General features: G+C 37.4%; 1 protein-coding gene across 4 annotated transcripts in view; it reads right to left on the bottom strand.

Moving 5' to 3' along the window:
- Nucleotides 1-12492, bottom strand: part of LOC117420687 (serine/threonine-protein phosphatase 2A 55 kDa regulatory subunit B gamma isoform) — a 117781-nt gene that overhangs the window by 61247 nt on the left and 44042 nt on the right. The window lies entirely within an intron of this gene.

Here is a 12492-nt window from a genome sequence, read left to right on the forward strand (position 1 = left end):
ATTTATGTCACGTTTTGTGCAGTCTGTCAAATGCTGCGTGGCTGGGCTTTACTAGGTAACCACACGATAGAATTCATTTCCAACACAACTAACAACCAATAATCACCTCTGCTGATAAACTGGCATTTTGTGCAGCCTGTCAAATGCTGCGTGGGCGGTCTTAACGGGATGTAGTTCAGTTACAAAACAGCAACGGGTGAAACTGCTATGCAATGGGAGTCTTATTTACATCCCTGTATATATATAACTGTGAATATATATAAAAAAACACTTGCATCATTTGACCATATGTCTTGCTTCTGATAAAACTGTCCATACAGTAACCATTCCATATTAGTCTCTCTGTCTCCAATTTAACAGTACTCAGCAAAAACAAAGAGAGGCATATGTTTTAGACACACATCACTAATTCATATTACAGTGCCATTGCTGTTTCTCTACTCAGCTGAATCAGATGTTTATAGCACGGCAAGTCATGTAGTTGGCAACAGTGACATCTTGACAAACACACACAACCACTTTTACTGCATATCAAAAGTGATTGTAGACGCGTTTTGTCCAATTAAAATATAAGTTATTTAGATACAACAGCGTAGCTACAAGGTGGAACTGCATTAATAAGCATACAGTACTACAATGCAACTGCACCTTTGTGTATTTCGTTTCCATGCACCACTCAACCGGGATTGAAAACCTTGCTGCTCCCATGTGACGAGATAACCCCCACCCCTGGCTGTATTTTGGTTTGCTGTATATGGTGTGGGTTATGCAGCACTGGTGATTTAAAATGTATGTTGGTATGTGGGCACGGGGAAGTCACAATTAGTTAATGTGCAGACTGTGCCAGGATTCAATTGACAAGTGGGCATAAATATTGAATCCGTGAGCTGGTTTCTCCGTGCTTTAATATTTGAATTTTTTTGTAATAAAAAGCTCAAGAGAATTGTTTGGATGATAGGAAGCAGAAGCAATAGCTTCCATCGTTTCGGTTTTGTAAACAAATGAATGGGACCTTAGCTGCAAGGCTTGCTGGGAAAGAACAGTCAACATCGGTCGAAAACTCGTATTGTTTGAAAACTGAGTTGTTGTTTTTTTTAACCTCAGCCAGCAATGGGAATGAGAACTCGCATCAGCTCAGACTGGTGGTCATGGAAACGAGTTAATAGTCTACCAGAACAAAGTTGGGACGGATGCCAGACCATGGAGGGAAAGCTGACCTGTAGCACAGAAGCAGAAGTTTAAACTTCAAGTACAAAATACAATAAAATTTTCTCTAGCTATTTAAGTGGCATGAATCCATTTTTGAATCTGTGTGGCCACATTTTAACTCCGCCACTGCAGACAAGATTCATCCTCTTCCATGCACACCAATATTCATTGTATCTGTGCTGAAGTCATCAAAATTGAAGTCCCCTGCAATGCAATTACCCTTTTTCCCCCCCAATGTTCATTTAATTTTTCACTGAAGCATCCACACTCAGAAAGGGTTCAAGTGTTATTTTCTTACCTGTATGTTTTCTATTCCTCAAGTAATTGTCTCTTGTTTATGCAGGGAAACTGATTTCCTTATGGGGCTGGCTGGCTGAAACCACCCTCACGACGCCCAGCGCATTTTAATGCAACAATTTAAAAATGAGACACGCCTGACTTTCACGACAAGCTATTTGCTGCTGCCTGCTTGCATATCATTAAACAGTTATTATAGGCCTGGTCTCAGGTTGCTGCTGTTGAATTGACAGTGCTAACTGCATCAAATGAAATACCAGCAATATTAAATTGCAGGTCTAATTTATTATAATGCAATCCATTCTAGGTGCTTTCACACTCAGACTGCAAGACTCCTCCAGCTATTTGTATTTTTTTTACAACAAAACAGTAATACATTTTTGCAGATAGATGTCACACACACACAGAAAGTATGACACATTGATATCGGTCCCTTTTGACTTGGAGAGTTGACAAAGAAGCCAAAGACGAAGACCAGCAACACACACAGACATTCATAGGAGGGAGGACTGCTGAATGCATGTATTCCATGCTTCCCTGAGAACTGAACCCTAGCAGTGCAAAGCCTGCATGATCTGCCAATAACTGCATGCCTAGCGGAGAATCCAATATCCACGGTTTACCATCATTCCCCCGATCCACCTAAGCTGTAACAACCCTCTTGTGAAATAGATACCAAACACTGACCAGAAGTATAAACTGCCAACAAAGCCGAATGAAGCACACACTCACCACAGTCCTGTCAACTCACCCTTATTTGCCCAGACTCAGGCATGCATTCATTGCACGAGGCAAGCTCACATACTTGACCATCTATGATAGCTTTGCGTGCGATAAGCCCTCCCGGCAAAAAAAAAAAAAAAAAAAAAATAATATTGATGCACATTTCAAGATTCTTGGACAACATATTTTCATATAATCCTAAGCAACGTTGGAAAAAGGCATATTTTCTCTAAACGATGCAGAACTGATTTTAATGGTGGCACATGGGAGCAAGAATGATGTTTGTGGTAAGCACGAGAGATCACAGAAACACCAAAAAGCCAGAGACGCTCAGAAAACCATTGCTTCAGTTAATAACACCTTTCATTTCCAAAAGAAAAACAGAGATCAAGAAATTTACATATGCAAAGATCTTTACATTTTATGACTAGTTCATCAAATCTGCTGTAGACATGTTCCCAGACTCACAAATTGCAAAGTCTAAAATCTGCAGAAAAGTCTAAAAGTCCCTCAAATAGTGAAAGGCGTTTCTATTACAATATCAGCATCAACAACATTGCTTTAGAATTTCAGATTGATTAATAATATGTGATTATATACAGCAATAGCTTGTGCATTTAAAATTAGAGACAGTTGACAATTAAATGTTACTGACAATAGTAGTGATTCACCAACATATGTGCAGTGTAATGAATAATTCCATTCAGGCCACTAGAGCCCCTTTCACACTGGCATGCTCTACCTGGGTCAGAACCTACCTGGGTCTGGATCCTGTTTCATGCGGGTTGGCTACACGATTTCACACTGCTGTTGATAAAGCAGGGTTGACCTGGGTGACAGATGCAAGTAAACAATGCGTGTATCAATGCCCCGGAAGCAGCTGGTTACGAACTCTTCCATCCAAGCTTCTCTAGATTGAACCATCGGCCCACATGTTGATTAGAGCAAATGTTTCTTCATCCCTGCTGCAATCAGGCGCACGCTGTGTCTCAAGCAACAAAAAATATGGCTAAACAGAATAAACAAAAATAAATCCTTGCGTAAGTGAAACCTTCACGCAGGCATGGCTGTTTGTTATTTCGTCGGCTTGAGAACAGCCGTCATGCATTTCGTCTTGCTCAACCCGGGTCAAAGCATGTGGCCCCTACGTGGAATTGTGACCCGGGTAGCCAGGACCTGGGTAGTAGTGCCAGTGTGAAAGGGGCTTAAGATTTCAGTTTACAAAAGCTCCCTTATTTTGAAAATTCAATGTTGGCAGGCATGTCTCCAGTGTATCCACCATCAAACACAGACCAGAAGGTATTTAGTCTACTATAGTAGAACAACTGGTCTATAGTAGTCACTGAATTCCACTGAAGTTACTGCCATAGTAATACGTTATTCAGTGATCTAATACAGGCTGCATTTTGTAACTTGTAATTTGAAAAGCTTGTTTATAAAACCCTATTTAGCAGGCATGTCACTTAATTCCCCAAATGATAACTACACATCTGCTATGCAGGGGGGGGGGGGGGGGGGGGACTGTAATTGATATTGTGAAGAACTAAACATTTACTGCACAAAACAAATTACTTACTGTACACATAATCATGAAAAAAGCATGTTTGTGGGCAATGGGTATTCCTGTAGGAATTGCTTGTAATTTAGGAAGGTGGCACATGGCTGACTTATGATAGCATGAATCAGTCACTTGCTTTCAGTTAGCAAATTAAGCAGAATTAATGGCCTAAAAGTAAATTAAAAATTCCCTGCATCTATTATAACGTGCACTACCTTAGGCACCTTTGAATAAGTTTAAAATCTTCAAAAGGAGGAGGATATAATAAAGACAGACTCACCCTGTCAATACTGTGTGAGTGCATCAGTAGCTATTTAGGGACATCAGCAGTTTCCCTTTATTAAATCATTGCTGTTTAAAATCATCATGGAGAAGCAGATTAAGGTAAGAAAAGAGATTAGGGTAAGAACATAAGAATATAAGAACATAAGAAAGTTTACAAACGAGAGAAGGCCATTCGGCCCATCTTGCTTGTTTGGTTGTTAGTAGCTTATTGATCCATTCTCGATGTTGCATCCTCAAAAAAAATCAAGAGGTTAGACACGATCTCCCTTTCCTAAAACCATGCTGACTGTCTCCCAGGATATTGTTACCATATAGGTAATTTTCCATTTTGGATCTTATTATAGTTTCCATAAGTTTACATATAATAGAAGTCAGGCTTATTGGTCTGTAGTTACCTGGTTCAGTTTTGTCTCCCTTTTTGTGGATCGGTATTACGTTTGCAATTCTCCAGTCTGTCGGTACAACCCCTGTGTCAAGAGACTGTTGCATGATCTTGGTTAGCGGTTTGTAAATAACTCCTTTCATTTCTTTGAGTACTATTGGGAGGATCTCATCCCGCCCGGGGGATTTGTTTATCATAAGAGCGCCTAGTCCCTTTAACACTTCTGCCTCGGTTATGCTAAAGTTATTTAAAACTGGATAGGAACAGGTCAACATGTGGGGCATGTTGTCCGTGTCCTCCTTTGTAAAAACCTGTGAAAAGTAATCATTTAATATATTTGCTATTTTTTTTCTTCGTCTATAATTTTGCTATTTGTATCTCTTAGACATTTAACCTCCTCTTTGAATGTTCTCTTGCTGTTATAATATTGGAAAAACATTTTGGAATTGGTTTTAGCCCCCTTAGCAATATTGATTTCTATCTCTCTCTCTTGGCCTTTCTAACTTACTTTTTGACTTGCGTTTGCAGTTCCAAGTACTCTTTCTGTGTACTTTGTTTTTGGTCCCTTTTAAACGCTTTGTAGTCTTTTTTCGCTGAATATTTTTTTTAATTGATCTATTAAACCATTTTGGCCATTTTGTTTTAGATTTAGATTTGTCTACTTTTGGGATGTAATTATTTTGCGCCTCTAGTACTACATTTTTTAAAAAAACAGCCATCCTTTTTCTGTGGATGTTTTCTCTATTTTACTCCTATCTAGTTCTGTTTCATACCTTCATAGTTTGCTTTTCTAAAATTGTAAACCTTAGCTTTAGTCATTACTTTTTTCGGTTTTAAAAATCACTTCAAATGAGACCATGTTGTGGTCTGAGTTTGCCAATGGCTTTCTGACCTCTGTTTTAGTAATTCTGTATTTGTCATTTGAAAAGACTAAATCAAGGGATGCCTCCGCTCTAGTCGGTGCCTTGACAAACTGCATTAGGAAGCAGTCATTTGTCATTTCCACCATTTCAATTTTGTCAGTCATGCTCCCCACCGGGTTTTCCCATTTTATATGGGGGAAGTTGAACTGTTGCCAGGCCATCAATCTGCCCTGCAGAATTAAAGGGGGGGGGGGGGTTAACTCGTCTTTGCTTTGCCTTGTACGCCCCCAACTGAGTCTAATCAGTTTTATTATCCATGCCTATTTTAGAATGACAAGGTCCATAACCTTCTAGCAATTCCCTTATTCATTAACACTTCTAACATGGACCGTGATATCTTCAGATACTAAAAGCTGAGCTCACATCACTTCCCAAATGGAGCTAACTGTAGAAAGGACTATGCAGGTACAATGAGGGGAACTAATTTGGGCTAGAAAAACATTACAGACTTTTAATGATTAACAACCATCTCCCTTATACACCGATTCATAATTAAAAGTACATATTCTCTAAATAGCTCTAAACACCTGCAGTTATGTTTTCCTGTTTAAACTCTCTCCTGTGCTGTAAAATAATACTTTATTAAATTTACATTGTGTAAAGTGAAATTAACTTAAGTATGTAAAAAGTAAACTATAGGCCTTGTGGATTGGCAGGAACACATTTTGAAGGACGCGTGTTTCAGTCTCCTTTCACCGAGGTTGCAGCGGTAAAACGGGATAAAAATAATAATTTTGGGGAAAAACCATTGGCGATGAATAAAAAACAAAATTTAAAAACAAAAACAAGCTTATACCTAACTGTATCTGTTAAAAATCCAACTCTTATCATTGGTTCTACGTTCTACTCCAGTGACTATGTTGGAAACACCAGGTTGGTCTGGTATCCCATTGCCATCCTTGCACTGCATGTCCCTTGGTTTACCTGTGTGACCTCCATTACTCACTTAGTTTGTGAGATACAGAGCATGTAGGAGACAGAAGGAAAGCATTGTTTTAATATGTGGAGCCTCACTTCGCAAGCTTGTATCTTTGGGTGACCATCACTAGTAAATATTCATTATTATTACTTATCAGGGCACAGATTTTTAAAAGCCCAGGTAAACCAATGCTCTCGAATATGTTTAAAATATAAAAGCTGGTATTATGTAAAGGAGGAGGGAGGGTCATAGACTTAGGTGCCTTTGTCACACAATGTTTATACACCAGAGCTGTATTGACCTCACTCACATTCTCACTGGCTGACCAACCGGAGGTTAAATCAGTAAGCTTGGGTTCTATTCCAATCACATTAAGTACTATAGCTCTGTATCTGAATCAGTGATGTAACCAATCAGAGGATTACATGGCACCAACTGCTCTGAGATGTAGTAAACAACCAGTCATAATACCTCTCTCACGCAACACTATGCTAACTGCAGTTTAACAAGAACCCAGTTCAACATTCTAAACTGTTAAAGATGCCAATCATGATGAAATTAAGATTCATATTATATTAATATGTAATATACACACACATTTCAATCAAACATACGGCCGATTGAAACTGCAGTTATATATCCCACCAGGAATAAAGACTAGGAGTCTACAAATAGGAACAATGTATGCAGTGTGGATAAAAATGTTGGAGTTGAATTCAACACTAAGCAATTTTCTGTGCAGCAGATCAAAGAATGTTACTAAAAAGCCTGCATGTTCCTAAAAAATAGAGCAGTAGGATATTTTTCATTTTATTTTCACCCAATCTACTTTAAGGAGATTCAATCATTCAATTATGTATATATGTTTCATTACAAAGCATTAATACATGTAATCAAAATCAAGCCATTACCTTTTAATTTATTGTTTAATCATTTAGTGAGGGGAGCTTGCATGGTAAGTATGAGTAATGTTGAATGGTATGAATAATTTAATCAAAATGTGCTCTATTGTTTGCTTTGGGCTCAATTATATTTTCATAACAAAATGGTCCTAACAAGGTACAATAAGGGGGGCTACAATATTTGAGGAATAATTGTTCTAAAAATAAAATGTATCTTTCCTGCTTTTGTTCCATCTAAAAGGTGATTTATAAGTAAATATGTTCAGGGAAACCTATCCTTTGTGTTATAATCTTATTTCACTACCATAAGACATTGTTAATTCTCTCTCTGGTAAAACCTACAAGAGGACTGTTCTGATCTTTCTAAAAAAATACAAAATAAAAAATAAAACCAAATCACCAAAAGCAATGTTGTTTGCTCACAGTGTTTTGGAAAGGATTGGTTGGGAGGAGTGTGTTTTTTCTTTCTTTCCTTGGTCAACCCTGCCTGCTCTGCAGTAGTCTATATACAGCTTACCTGTCTGCAAAGTAGGTGAAAGCTAAATAAGTTACCATAGATACATGTCCTGCAGAGAGCAGCGGAGGTAGTTGCTGTCAGCAGTGTATAGGGCAAAGATTTAGTTATCCCAAGTCATTACCATATACAGGAAAAGGGAAATCAATAGGGTCAGTATATGCTACCAGGATGGCCCAGTGGTTTTATTTGCTTGAGGAGGTGTACTTGATCAATCTTCCATGATAACTTGCCAGAATAGCTGACTTCTTTTTTTATTAATTTGTGTAAACTTAATAACGAAATCACTTTCAAATCAATGGAACATGCGAGGGAACAGTCCTGTTGATCAAATTAATTTATCCAATTTCCATAAGAAGTATTTTTTTTGCACATCCCTATTAATTTCATGCATAGGTAAAATTGTTGAGGAAACATCCTTTTTTTACCATAGGAGTAAATATAAATAGCCCATTGCAATAAATGGTTTCAGAGGGCAACAATAATACATTCTGCATATACTGGAAAAGGCTGTGCTTTAGTGGCTTAAGCTCAATTTAAAAATAAATGAGGAGACAAACACAATAGTAAAAGGAAGAAGTAAAGACATTCCCCAGTCAACAAAATAAATGCAAATTTAGAAACAGAAGCTCTAAATACGATAATGCAAAGTTGAAAACAAAAGCTTTGTATTTAACCACCATTATTGGTACAATATTTAGCTGGGCTCCAGTAAACCGAAACAAAACACCAGCATTTGGTACCAAATGACAACAAGGAAGGTAAACGTCCTGAAGGAATTCAAGTAGTTTAAAAGGCTATTAACCTTTGCCATCGGACAAACAAGCCTGTTACCCACACCTCTTCCTCCCGAGCAATCGTTTCTATCACAGGATCTGAAAACTTGCAGGAAAACAACTGCTGTTCAGTTCAGTCGCTGACAATCGGAATTAAACAGCAACCACTAGTGTGTGCTGAGGCCCTTAGCCAAATAGCATCCTTCTCATTGCTTTAGCACTTCTGATGCCCATGAGCTGTCAGAACTTCACAGCAAATATAGCAGTCCCTAAAGGTAAGGGCTACACAGTAAACTCATCTAATCGTAAAAGGATGAGAACTCGGATATGCCACAATTTTAAACATGCAAGAGCAGAGTTTTTTTTTCATGATCTAATTACAGGTTTATCTGTCTTGTATCTATTCCCACTCGACTCTATGGCGTTGATGTTCAAATGGATTTTGCGTTCCATACTTTACTTGCTGCTGGCATCTGTCTCCTCTTTATCAGGAACTGTGATACCCAGTGGTGAACCCATGTCCCCTAGGTCATTATTGTTTTCCCCAACTAAAGAATGTGATTTCATACCTCTCTGAAAGCCAGCATATCTAAGATTACACCTCTTGCTAATTTATTACAGTAAAATGTGTGGTATGCCCTCCTAGCTAAAACAATAGAATGCTTTTCATTAGCTATTGGAACATCACCACTTACCTCAATCATTGTGTATCTGAACATCCATTTTGATGTGTATTTTAAGCTAGTTCTGCTCTTTGTGAATACAGTTTGAAGAGGTTACTCGCAGAGCATAGGCTATCAAGCAGTTGTACCTGTAATGGTTATTCTATGATACCATGCTTTTGTATGAAGGGCAAATATATATTTTTTCAAATTAAAACAAATACATGCTTTCCCTCTGCATGACAGAAAAGTATTTCAAGTGGGATTTGTGCATATAGTCCCCAGTGCCATCCTGTGGTGGCCCAAACATGCATTTCCATCAGTGAATTTGCACCACTCCTATCAATGTACTTATAATAAAGAACAGTACTTGTTATTAAAAAAGAAACAACATTATATTGTATAGGGGTTGGACACAGAAACATACTAAAAATAGACACTTGTGTAAAAGGGTTGTCCTTCTCAGAACTGATCGTTTGTATTCTGCAACTCAATAAGGTTTTCTAATGGCAACCAAATTTTACAATCTGAATACCTAATTTTTCTACGGACCATGAATTTGTAGCTCATTGTTAGGGATAGAGACTCATTCTCATTGTATACATGTGGTTCTGAGTACACTTTTGCAATTTATAAAACACAGCTACATTATGCCAACACTGTTTAAATTAACCCTAATGCTTAGTGAAGACTATAAAAAATGTCGGCTCTGGAACAACAGTGGTCAAGTAGTGCGTGCAAAGACAAAGCCGGCTTTACAGATTGCATTAAAAGGTCATCTAGATTAACCGACACAGCTGACAAACTGGCAGTCTGCACACAACAGTTCTTTTGTTTGTTACCATCACGGTGTACTGTGGGAGAAATTCATAGTTGTAATTGAATCTACTTTATAAAATGACATTTCAAATCATAAACTATGAGACTTGAGATGCTGTGGTGTTCATTAAGTTTGTCTGTCCCCTGCCTCCCCCCCCCCCCCCCTTAAAATTCTCTAGATCTACTTCAAAAAGGACTAGTTATTAGTAACAGAGGGTCAGAAAGATTTAAATTGGGGAATAGTTGAGATTACCTGCTGTTCTGACCTGCCAGTCTGGTCTAAACAAACTAAGCTGAGCATTTATAATGCACTTGGAGTACTTTCTTTACAAACAATACTTTCATTAAGGCTGAAGTTATTGGTTAACATCTCTTAGCCTCATATTTCTTTCTATTTTGTTCATAGTTGTTTTTTTATATATATATATATATATATATATATATATATATATATATATATATATATATATATATATATATATATATATGAAAAATCGAATAATGGAATTGTACGATTAATTTTATAAGAAATATTAAAATTTGAGAAAGACTAAAACCCCAGTTTTATATTTAAATATTATACCACAAGGGAGGTGTTGTCCTGTATATTATGAAATTAATATTATCTAATATTTTGTATATTACCAACATAGTGGGGGGGGGGGGGGTGCCTGGGATACTGTGGTATTAATGTTAAATATTATATCTTCATAAATACAGTATGCACTATGGTACATAAGTTAGCAGAAACTAAATATTTTACATTTAGGGCCCTGTTAGCGACAAGTTCAAAAACAATGGCTGTTGCCCCTGTATTTGGTGCTAAATATGGCCCGCAGTCACCTAAAACATGTCCTTATTGCAATAGGAAGCAAAAAAAAGTTTCTGCAAATACTTCGCCCTCTGTGTCACGTGGACAATCCCTTGCACAAAACAAGGTCTAGTCTTCTATCAAGCTTCTGTAGACATCCCTGCACATGGAAACAGCACTGATTGTTTCACACTGTACCTGAAGTGTTTACACAATGTGTCTGCTGTAGCACACCAATTCACATGAAAGTGCTGTCCTAATCTGATACCGTAGCAAGCAAATGACTGCATCAAACCCTGCCACTGTGTGGGACTGCCTGATACATAGAAAGATTTATATAATAAATGCAATGACGAAAAAATGAAGTGTGTGCACAGGGTCACCTTGCCATAATCGTAACACATGCCACAAGCATCAGTTTTGCATTCTTTCTGCTTCAGTGCAACTCTGAGACTCCAAGCTCTGGTGTTCGCAGGCTGATATTAAATGGTCAGACAAGCACATCTGAATGGAAAACACTTGTGTAAAATCTGCATCGCTGGAGATGTGGTCATCTGACTCTCAATTCTGTTTTTAACAAACGTGCCTTGAAAGGACAGGACAGAGCGGGCAAGTCAATGGAAAGCATGTTTAGATGTATGTCATTTACACAGCTGTTAGAATTTTTGTTTGGCGTTCACTTTGTCTGCAGATGGATGCAGCAGTGTGGAGTAGTGGTTAGGGCTCTGGACACTTGACCGGAGGGTTGTGGGTTCAATCCCAAGTGGGGGACACTGCTGCTGTACCCTTGAGCAAGGTGCTTTACCTAGATTGCTCCAGTAAAAACCCAACTGTATAAATGGGTAATTGTATGTAAAAATAATGTGATATCTTGTAACAATTGTAAGTCGCCCTGGATCAGAGCGTCTGCTAAGAAATAAATAATAATAATAATAATAATAATAATAATAATAATAATAATAATAATAATAATAATAAAATCAACTATACAGCACTTAAAATTATTCAAGCCATTTGATGGAGGAACTGGCTATGAAATCAGCAGAAAGTTATATATTATTTTCAATTAAGATTGTTTCACTGCTTGTAAATTGAGATTTTCACTTCAATAAGGCACTAATTATTTGGAAGAGGATAGGGTCATCTGGCACTACTATGGAAATTAGGCATTAATTGGGCACAAAGGCTCTCTTTCTTGGGGTTAATTAATTAATTAATTAATTAATTAATTAATTAATTAATTAATAAATAAATAAATAAATAAATAAATAAATAAATAAATAAACTCTCACCCCTCAAGGAAAACCCTTGCCAGTTCCATGATTGTTCCATGATAAAAACAATCAGCGAACGACACTCTGGAATACAAATTGAATAGCTGATTCCAGGCTATTATGCATGATTTGCTGGCATAACTCTACTCCATGTTTCGCATGGGTGTTTGCTCTGACATAATTTATTAGATATTATACATGACAGCCTAGAGTCAGCTTCTATACTTATCAGGTACATATTTTAGATGTGTGTGTGCTGTCTCAGCGGGGTTACAGTCAATTCCTGTCTTTTTTTTAAATTCCAATTCCTTTTTAATCAATTGCAACACATCATTGATCAAAATTGCAATTAGCAGTATTCTGTTAAAATGAGCTTCTCATAGTGGCAACAAATTACTTATATTGAAGGCACTGGTAGTCAATTAAATTGTTCAACTG

This window comes from Acipenser ruthenus, chromosome 1, assembly GCF_902713425.1.
Source record: "Acipenser ruthenus chromosome 1, fAciRut3.2 maternal haplotype, whole genome shotgun sequence".
Taxonomy (NCBI): domain Eukaryota; kingdom Metazoa; phylum Chordata; class Actinopteri; order Acipenseriformes; family Acipenseridae; genus Acipenser; species Acipenser ruthenus.